This window comes from Mya arenaria, chromosome 7 (assembly GCF_026914265.1).
Source record: "Mya arenaria isolate MELC-2E11 chromosome 7, ASM2691426v1".
In the NCBI taxonomy this organism is placed as follows: domain Eukaryota; kingdom Metazoa; phylum Mollusca; class Bivalvia; order Myida; family Myidae; genus Mya; species Mya arenaria.
The window spans coordinates 14,117,366-14,128,972 of NC_069128.1; the positions used below are offsets into that span (position 1 = coordinate 14,117,366).

At 31.9% G+C, this 11,607-nt stretch overlaps 1 pseudogene; it reads left to right on the forward strand.

The window, feature by feature from the left end:
* The first annotated feature begins 8,198 nt into the window (after positions 1 to 8,198).
* Positions 8,199 to 10,501, forward strand: LOC128240938 (annetocin receptor-like; annotated as a pseudogene).
* The last annotated feature ends 1,106 nt before the right edge of the window (positions 10,502 to 11,607 follow it).

Consider the following 11,607-nt stretch of genomic DNA (forward strand, 5'->3'; position numbering starts at 1 on the left):
AAGCATGGATTTGTCAACATTGTTATTTATATCTTAGAACCTTTTATTTATTCAATGTAAGAATATTTGCACAAGCAAGATTCGTATACAATTGGAGAGAAATATCTTAAGGATTGCTGTAGTATGTTCTGATTATCTTTAAGCTCTTACGTGCAACTTTCTCTGATTATATTTGTTTTGTGAAAAAAGTTTAAAATCTTTTCACAGACAGACACAGCAATCTACTCCACTTAAATTGCTTACGTTCTTAAAATTGTTCTTGTTTATACAATATGAACTAAAATGTGTTATGTTTAATTAAGCTTCTTAATTGTATTTAGACAAACTACTGTCGGCGCCCCCTTTTTCACATCATCTGGTGTTGCTACCTGTCGGGGCGGGGGGTCTTGGAGCCGATTCCTCTCTCCATGCTAGTTATTACATGCGCGCTTATCAGACCGGACGCTCGGCAATATGATTAAATTACCCTTTCACCCTTTTTCGCTTTTCTAGGTACATATATTTGCATAAAGAAGACTTTTATACAATTGGAAATAAATGTCTTGAGGATTATTGTAGTATGTTCTGATTGACTTTTAGAACATAAGCGATTATAAGGGTTTTTTGTTAACAATGTTTTAAAACGTTTCACAGACAGATACAGCCATCAACTGCACTTAAATTGTTTTATTTTCTTTAAATTGTTCTTGTTTATACAACATGAACAGAAATATGTGATTTGTTTCTAAATAATAGTTATTTCAGTTTGCAAAGTGTAATCAAATGTGAACGTATACAGTACAAAATGAAGTAGGAGCTAACGAATAAACAGCCCCCGACCGCTATCTACAGTGTTAAGAAAGTAATCAAAATTAAATTTGCCCACACGCAATTTGTGAAAACCTTCACCATGTTTTATCACCATCTTAAAATTAAAAAAACATTTTTTGCATACAAATTACCATGTGCGAATTTAAAATAAAAACACGCTATTGGTCTGCATGTGGTTTTGGTTATGATGTATTTTTATCAAAACATACGGAACCTTTCGTTAGTAAAACTGTTGTTATATATTTGTAGTTTGTAGCAAAGTCAAAGTTGATTTGTGTTTAATGAACATGCGAGTATACTAATTATATTCAAGTTCTAAGTTGGAAAGAGGACGTAAAATAATGTTAACAAATCGTAGTTTGTTACCAAAGTTGAACCCGACCTACATTGTAAGGTGTAACCCGTGTACCAACAGTTCTGAAACTATGTGAATAATTCATTGAGTTGTTGTCCGGACACCGTAATATAAATTAAGGATGAAATTAAAAGCTAATACATGTCATATTATGTCATGTAGATGGAGAAAGAGTTCCCTGAAACATATATCTCTGTCAATTTGTCAAATGTCATACAGAAAGAACCTCAGTGTCCCTCCCCCAATTGGTGTATTTAATACAGCTACCTAATCTCCCTAACTTATATACCTTTCTGTTTCCTATTCATAACATAAACCGAAAGTTAAACATTACTGAACTGGTAGTTCTGGTCGAGTTCTGAACATTTAACAACGTACATTAAAGAAATGATTTTGTAAAGACACTGTTGTAACATATGGACAAATGCGAAATATAAAGTTACATTGTCACATAAACAAGAGCGATGTGATTATTAAAGGAAAATTTGGTGGCAAAGAAAATAATATTTCCTCTTGTCTGAGCGTCGGACAACTCTGCTAATGGACCATTCTCACCCTCAAATAAGTTTATCAAAGGACCTAAAAGGTTATATATTCATCTACGCATAGGTTATAATCGTGTTGTTACTAGTTTGGCAAATGGTCGTTAAAGTTCCTATACAAACTACTCAATGATAATTGAAGGATGATACTTAAGCATGTTCCGTCCGATTATTCTGCGACGAATACTCTGTAGAAAATATTACGGCCCACGCACTCTGCAAAACATTCGAAACATTTCATTTTAATCTACCATTTACCTCAGTCGTTAATTTTGAAGCTATGTTTTTATATATATATCCATTTTTTTTCAAGTATGTCCAAAGCCATAAAATCAGAAGTAGAAAATGAGTTTGAACCTCCGAATACAAAATAAAATGAAAATGTACTAAATATTGTTATATCTACTTTACAATTTAAATCCTATTATTCATGCATTTCTGTCGTATTATAAATAATTATAAATATAATTCACTTAAAACGTCTATTAAAACCTCAACAAATATAATCTTACTGTTTCTGTGGAACATTATTATATAACAGTGTATTTAAAGCTTCATATCGACGTCAAATCAATTTTACGTTTATAATGCATGCATCAACAGATAAGTCTCTAAAAGCTTTATTATATTGAGATTGAAAGAATATAAATTTTTATTTTTTTGCTTTGCTAAAGGACTTAATCGGCATAATTATTGTGCATAATTAGCAAAATTAATCGCCTGACGGCACATGGATTCAGGCATTTAGTATAAAATATTCCCTTGTCTGTTCAAGTTTCTACATTGGTTTATTTTCTGATTACCTTCATAAAAATATGCTGTATATAAATTACTAAACCAAACGTGTTCATTATAAACAAATCCTAGAAGTCTGACGTTGTCAATTGGACTTGATTTGTGTATATAAATGGTTTTATCCCCCAGTAAATTTACTGACCGTTCAAGGTGGTACGTAACAATCCTTGATAAACATACCAAGTTTTTATATAGTATGCATGCACTGTGTTTTTATTGGAGTTTTGTGCTGTTGTTCGATCTTCGTTGATTGTGATGTTGTTTTTTTTTGTTTTTTTTTATGTGTTCTATGTCTTTGGCGTTTATCCTGTCGCATGAAATGGGTTTTATGTTTAAACTTTTGGTTACTGAGCTTGTTTCTGTGATATTTCACATAATTATTGATGTTGAAAAAGGGTACAGGTCCATTCAGAGATATGCTTGTAGTCCTCGTCAACGATTTTTCTTCAGTTGTTTCTTATTACTTTTTCTAGCGAATGGTCGAATATGTCATCTGCTGTGGTAGTTTTATATCATGTATGCAAGAGTTATTCTTATCACAATGTAAACCAACAGTTATAATGGTTTAATCTGTATAGACAGTGTAGAATAACGTTTTTGCTTAACGTTGGTCAAATATTGCCATGCAGACTTTTTAGGCATATATATCACAAATACAACATTGATAAGCATGTGAACATCAGACAGTGGGAAAGTTTTGCGAAAAAAGCAATATTATTCAAAGAAAACTACGTCAAACCAAACTCCGGATAAAACATGCATGTTATTTGTGAGTGTATTAAAACTAACTAAATATAAACCAAATTGTTTTAGATAATCTATACCTTTCGTATAGTGTTTTACAAATGTCCACTAGTAGAAAATGAAACGTACTAATATAAAAATGAAGACGCCCTTTAATAGTAACTCATGAGGTATTTAATAGGAAAATATTTCAATTGCTTTAATAACGCTAAATTTTGGGTAAAATTAAGGAAATAAAGCCACCTGGACCTGTCTTTTTAAGCATAATATCTACGATTGGAAATCCTTATGAAACAACGTTGACAATATCAATTAATCGATAGGGAATTAGTCAGAAGGTAATGCTCGACATGATCCGCTGTTTTCTCTATATCGAGAAGTAATGTATTTAAAGCCACGGAAGGATCTTCTTTCATATGTATATCCATTATTCGTAATGACCGTTGCGTTGATAAGTTCAATATTATCTTAGAGAATTCATAAATGCATGTTTAATGAACTGTTTATATATCGTTAAGAAACAAGTTTATATTTAAACAAATGTAAGTCCTTAAACCTGCCAATAGCACGATCTAACAAAATGTCCTTGCTCGGTATCGCCAGTTTTATATTGTTAGTCTTATTAGCTACATGGAATTCGTGTGCCCATTATCAGCTTTGTTTTATGAAGTTCGTAAATAAGTATTGCATGACATGGGACGATATTTTGAAGGTATGCGTTACTCACTGTGGCAGTTATAGATAAAAACAGACCAGAGGCATATCGTGAATTAAAATAATTGCGACAGAATTGAGAAGTAAGCTTTGGTGCTAATACCATATTTCACCTGTACTTCTCTCATAGCTGCTTGTAAAGGCAAAAATGGTTAGTAGAATTTTAAAGAACTTAAAATGAATTGGAAAGTATGTGATAATATCCGTTAAAAGTATGGCACAAAAGAAGTATCTGATTGAGAGAAGGTTAAGGGTGAAACTAACATATTGACGAATGTAGTGCTGAACGTGCCTGTGTGTTGGTCTGGTTCGTGGCTTTTGGTAATGCAGTAGTAGTAGAAGTATCTATGTAGAGAAATGATTACATGGTTTGAGTAGCTTTGGACCCTTGGTTTTGTCCATTGTACCATTTTATCAGACATTGAACCTTACATTAAGTTTTGCTCTGTATACCAAACATTTAACATTATATTGAGATCATTGAATATATATTTTTCCTTTTATTTGTGATGCGCGGCATTAAATCCTCTCAAATACGGTAAACCTTTTCTAAAATGCGCATTAATACATTTGTGTCAACAAATCCAGTCTGTAAATTGATTAGATATAATATGATTTCATGGAATATAAATAAACATTGGCAAGAAATCACTTGAGCGTTTTTATATAGTAGAATTGGCCATGCAGGTAGGGTATAAGGTAGGTAATGCCTTCTTATGCATTCTCATTGGGGTTATTTTGTTAATTATACAAATATATCTACTTGAATACATAGTTTACATATTTCTATTGAGCTAGATAAATTTGTGATGTCCGTGTTGAATTTTCCTATTTGTCGACATAATAAACGTTATCCTATTTGCATTAATATTTTAATAAACTATCGAGCGGGATTAACACTCTTCATTCAAATAACATTTTTATAGCAAAGAAAGGAACAGTTGGAGTTATATTTCTTAATATCATAACATATTTAAACTATTTTATCAACACAAGCAAACATTTTAACATTTCTACATTCCCAAAACAGATATGGTCTCCATTAAGAACATGTGTTAATCAATAAATTTTGTGACGTGACACACTCCTATCTCTTAGCCAGAATCAAATCCACGGAAATGGGATCAAATTTCAATTAATATTTTCATTCTACGTTGGTATTGTCATAAGTCCAGTATTTCTAAGGTGGGTTTATTAAAGCAAATTTAATGAGCTGAGAATATACAAGAATATCCTCAAGCCCATTTGTTTTATTATTGATGTAAACGACAGCGTTTGTCGGAAATAAGGCATCGATTTTATTCCAAACGCTCATACAAATTAATGATTTTCTTAGACTTACAAACATTAAAGTTTTCCTCATATTTTCACTCAATATATATGTCGACGACAATCGATTTTTTAACCATATTATTGAGCGTGATTGTGCAATATCGAAGCATTTCGATTATAAATAGCTTAAAGATGCACTCTTACTCCCAGATTTGACCAGGTTTTACCACAATACATACTATTTCAATAAAGGATGAATAAATGTCGACACCATGTCGTCGGTCTCCCTTAAATACTTCACATTGTGTATTAATCATTCTCGTTTTTTCAGATATAAGTTTCCCAGTCATACTCTCACAGGTCACTGTATACAAAACTCATTTAGTGGCTATTTCAATGATACCTATATACAAACTTAAAACATAATTTTAAAAATAGAATGTTATGAAGGCAGATTTTTTTTAAATTCAATTTACATACACCTTTTGCCTTCATTACATTCTATTTTAAAATATTATGTTTTGAAGCTTAGATACGTGACATGTGTACATGACTATATGTATTACGACAATGTACTCTTGTATAAGTCGAATCAACTGTCTGTTCTGTTCTGTTCTGTCCTAGCTGGAATAGTTCGGTCGTAATCACTGATTTATATATAAGGTTTTTCACATGTCGTTATCATCGATTCGAATTTGCAATTCATATGGACAACTCGGAACAAAACATGAACTAAACTACTGGATACGAATTGTTATTTCATCTAGGTTTTCCCTTATGTCTTTCATAAGAAGACTGCTTCATTGAAGAGCTGTATTTAATTTTAGGATAACTATTTCAGAGGAATGTCTGTGTGAACTACTGTATCGTATATTGTTCAGAGGAGTCAATAGTAGTGCTTCATTTGATTGCTGTACATGATTGCTATATTGTCATTTTCGATACAATAAACAACTCATAGAATTCAAAATATTCCAATTTATTTAATATAAACTCGACATATTCTGCAATATTCTAACTTCTTGCGTAGTATATTTCTGTAAGTGTTAATATTAGTTAATATTAGACACGCTTGTTCCATTACATTATATGCCATGTTTCATAGGTTTCAGAATTGTTCAGAAAAAACAAATAAAGATATTTTAGGGTTCAGATCGGTAGAGGAAACATCTCATTCAGTTACTAGAAAATCATACAAAATTTACACATATTATATATTTAAATGGATATTATCTTAACCGATTATGATAAACCAAAGACAAAGTTTTCAACAACTCTATAAACAATGTAAACAATGCTCTATAAACAATTTAAATGGAATGTCCTGTAGTTTGTATATTTGTATATCATCTCTGTGGATATGTATTCTTGTACGTTAAGAGTCTGATCCATGTGTGCACGATTACTAATAACAACCTTCCAAGGACTCAATGGTTTCCCATATATTTCCCCGAGAGTGGCTATTAAACAGACAGTATATCATACATCTTTCAATAACGGAGTCAATTATTATCTATTAAACAACATGCAGATCATTTGTTAGTAGCCGGAGTACAAATGATAAAGATTGTACCTAAAACAATTCGATTTTATAAAATAACCACACGCAATGGAAAATAATTATTGAAACTAATAACACCGAAACGTGATGATATTGTATGAAGATACTGAAATATATCAAATACACTCAATGCCACTGCCAGAAAAATGAGTTTCAGACTACGAAATGTACTAACCTCACGAATTTAAAAAGTTGTTCATAATTTGGTGGATACGAGGATGTCAACATATTGTCTTGAATAAAGTTATATACATACCTATATATACAATGATATCTATATCATCATTGGCTCTCGCTCCCAACTATGGAATTGTATGTAAAATGTTCAATGATAGCGAATAAGTGGCTTGATTTGGTGGGTATGACAGAACAAAATGTAAATAGATTGATAACAGAAGGAGAAAATGGACTGAATTTCAAAATTACCTCACACTATTTACTTAAAGTTGTAGTTATACTGTTTTCACGTTGCGAAAATCAGAGATAATGAATTGAAAAAGGGATGGAAAAACCTCCATTTGAAGATGTTTTAAAAATAAATGGACTAACTTGATTGCGCTATATGTTAGTTTTCTAACGTGTCCTATAACATTTCAAAAATGAAAAACTGCACTGTGAGTGCAGTGTTTCTTTTGATATCTATTATGATAAATAAAAGTGTCACCACGATTCCTGAAAAAGAACAACGTTGATGGTTTTGACTGTGTTGAATTTAACCATTATTAAAAATAGAAACGAGAATTCCTGTTGAATTTGTGTGATTCTAAAGAATACCTCTTCCATCACGATGTGTAATAAGTTGACTAATAAAGTATTTCATTTGGTTCTCATAATCTAGATCATAAACAGTAGTATTGCTATCAGTGCCTTAACATGAATATTGTAATACATATGAGCGATGGTGTTGTATCTAATACAGCTTTACTACAAAGTCTATTCTTTGATTATAATCTCTCTTTGAAATTTCAATGTAAACGCTATAATACACGCACATAAACATATATAATTTAGTTTCACCACGTACTGCTATGCTCATCAAATCAAGTGTGAAATATTATTTTCTATTTCAGGAATTTCCTACAGTTGTAGGCGACGATGAAAATCACGTCTTGAATCATTCTTGCCTTGGGAAACAAGAGTCTTTATCGGCTAACCAACGAAGTGAGCAAAGACGTTAAATAACAAATGTGCATTGAAAATGAAACACGCAATGCCAATTAAGCGGAAGAAACAAAGTGCCCTCCCAGGCAGAATTGCTATGTCGGGTGTTGTTTAATGTACTATGATAATTTGATCGTTATCGTTGAACTTATGAACAGAAAGAGGAAATTTAGTTGATTTCAAATGTTAACATCATCTTGCGGTTGCTATTTTTCGGTAGCCCTTTTTTGAGTTTTAGCCTTAATTTGTGATTGAAATAACATTTAAATCTGATGGGAACATTTGTTTTTGTAAGTTTTTAAGTACATGCAATTTGAAACAATGTAAAGCTCCACCCACGTATTTATCATGCCCGTTTTAGACCGAAATCTATCCATAGGTCATCCTCTTAATTCCCAGACATGGACAACAAAGAGTGTACATTTTATGGCTGCAATCGCTTGAATCTTTCTGGCTTATTTTCATTAGCATAATTATTTATCTTCTCGTATTAACTATATGATGGAGTTCTTGACTGCATGGATTACAAACGTACAAAGACATGAATAATTTTGATTTAGAACATCAATTCTGGACAGAACAAGCTTGTGTTACTTGGATATTCATATCAGTATATGCTGTAGCATTAGTGATAATGACCATATGCTATACAAAGATTTGCCACGTAGTTTTGGTCAGCGTAAAGGAAAATGTCCAAGTCAAAAATCAAGACTGTGAATCTAACGCTTACAGTTGTGATCTTCTTTATCGTAAGCTGGGCGCCATTCTTCATCACACAGATGTGGTCAGCTTTTGATTTGCACGCACCTTACTATATAAGTAAGTGCTTTGTATTGTCAATGAGGTTTGGAGCGAATAATAGTAACATTAATAATCGTTTGTCTCAATTATACTAGACCTCCTAGCGTGTACATTTGGACATTGTTTTAAAACTTAAAAAAAATATTGTATTGGTTAACATTCTATTGTTAACATATTCTGCATGAGATTGAGTTACATTTTTATATAAAGATTACAATATTTGACGTAAAAGTCTCATATCAAGGATGTACAGCTACCAAGGTTTTGCACCATTGATGGCGCTACGGTTCTTTAGATGATTTAGAAAAGAAAATGCACATTTTGCATTTATTCATTCTTTGGAATGATTTCATCGCTTATAAAACTATCATCTAATTCATGCCGAGTTTTACAATATAGTAATATTGGATTTGTATAATTGATATGCATGTAGATGTGTTTAGATATCGATATTTGTATTTAAATATTGAGCTAATATAACATTAATACATTCTTACGATAAAAGAAATTAATTTCTTAATAGAAATATTAATATTCATTATGTTCACAACAAACAAGCATTGGACGGTAATATTATAGTACTGAATATAGTCAATAACAATTTTTCGAAATGATGCGATTAAACGGTTGAAATTATCGATTTTACCGTGACTGCTGGTGGCTTTTAAGCGCATACACCAGCTGTACTCTGGTAGAATATTCTTAACTATTTGCAACACTATGAAACATTTAAACATTGAATGTTTGCCTATGCTCATTCTATCAACATAACAAATACTCAACATTCAACTTACTATTTGCAATATTTTTAATTTGTTGTAAGAAAATGTTGTATTGGATTCATCTGGCATGTTTTTATTTCCTGGTAATAACATGGTTATTTGAGCTTTTCTGCGCTCACCAATCGTAACATAACACTAATCATCGGGTCCTTTAAATTAGTTTGTTTCCCAGTTTATTCTTGGCCATAGCAACATCCATTGCAAATCTTAACTCTTGCACAAATCTACAAAGCTCGATAATTAAATTAGTATGTCGAATAGCCATTGTAACGCCCCGAATAACAAATAATTGGACATACCGGAAAATGTTCCTACATTCTCTGTGATCACATCAAAACTACTGGCTAAGTTTAAGCCTTATCCGAATCGTTTAAGTTATTACACAATCAGTATTTGTAAGAATCATGATGTAGATGGCCTATCTCAATACGTTTAAAGGATCGAGCAAATGCATTTTTTGTCAAAACTGTTTGTTCACCAATCATTATATTTTTTTATGTGTTTATGTTTTTGTCGTTTTATGTATACCGTAATGCTTCAAACCAGTCACAGCTTCTGCACACATTTATCTAGCATAATCTTGTTTTGGTCAGCTCTTGCATCAACACTTAGATTTATATCGAATAATTACATTTAGATTTCGACTTATGGTTATAGAAACACTTTTGGCCAGTCTACATCCGTGCAACAAGCATTGAACATTTCTAGAATTGTTTATGTAAAGTTAATATCATGGCTATCACAAAGCATATTATTTGATTTTCATGTCATATCACGTGTTTTGTAAGACTTCTGATTAGACTGAACTCGTGTGCTTATCCTTCGAATTGCTTTGTATTCTTATATTTACAGGTCATATCATGACTATTGCAACGCTTCTGGCCAGTTTCGCTCGTGTACCAATCCTTGGATTTATCTCGCTATCTCAGACAATCTTTACAAGAAAATTAAACAACTACAATGAAAACGTGGATGCCAACTGCAAACACAGAGAAACAGAATAAGAGCATTTAGCCATGCGCCAGTTTAATCCTGACAATACGTCATTGTCTTTGTCATGGTCATTCAATGACTAATTATCGACTAGGATTATGATGCACTTTAATTTATCACAATGAAGCAATGCAACACATATTAAATTATTGAAATAATGATCTAATATAATGTATTTAATATTTGTATGTATAACCTGCTTACCCATGGCTTAAAGGTATTTACATTTTTCCTGATCAATGAGTGCATGTTATTGCGAACTAGGATTTTTTATTATGGAATTTCAAGCTCATGGTGTTGCTGTAATGTCGTGTTTTAATTAGTGAGAATTAAGGATGCATGTGATGATTTTGTTTGTAATTATCATTTATATTAATCATAATATTTTCCACCTTTATCTACTGTCTTATATTGTCACACAAATAAAATCACAATCAAAAATGATATTCAGTCTCTTCGATACCATTTCAATGAGGACAACTCTTTAATTGTCCTTTACGTCTGTATAGCGGCCTCGTTGAATTGATGGAGTATGAGCCCAAAATTAGAAACATGCATGCAGGTTCCGAAACTATATCATTTATTTTTGCTAACAAATAATATGCTAGAAGGGAAGTACATGATATAATAAATAATACACTCGCTATGATAAGTCATCGACTATTATCTTCTTACATCCTATAAGCTTAAAACACTGTAGAAATTTATGTAAAAACGACATTAGCTAGCAAATAAGACCACCCGCTCTGCAAACAATGGCTTGGAGTACCCTTTACTGTGCAAACATATGGCGACTGCTGTTCGCTATGAATATATATATTCATGTACATTTCGAAACCGGGCCATTCTAATATCATGTGTAAGTATTACATATTTACTTAGGGCAGTTCTCTTAAGACCTGATTGATTTAAATACATTTAAAGTTCTACGAACTGGCCATTAAGCAGGATTTAGATCATGTATTTACATATATCATCGATTTAATGTGTTAACAGCAGGAGTACTGGCAACAACGGTTCAAAAACCTCAACAATTTGAATTCAAACAAAAACTGTCACATAAGTGATGGGCACTCC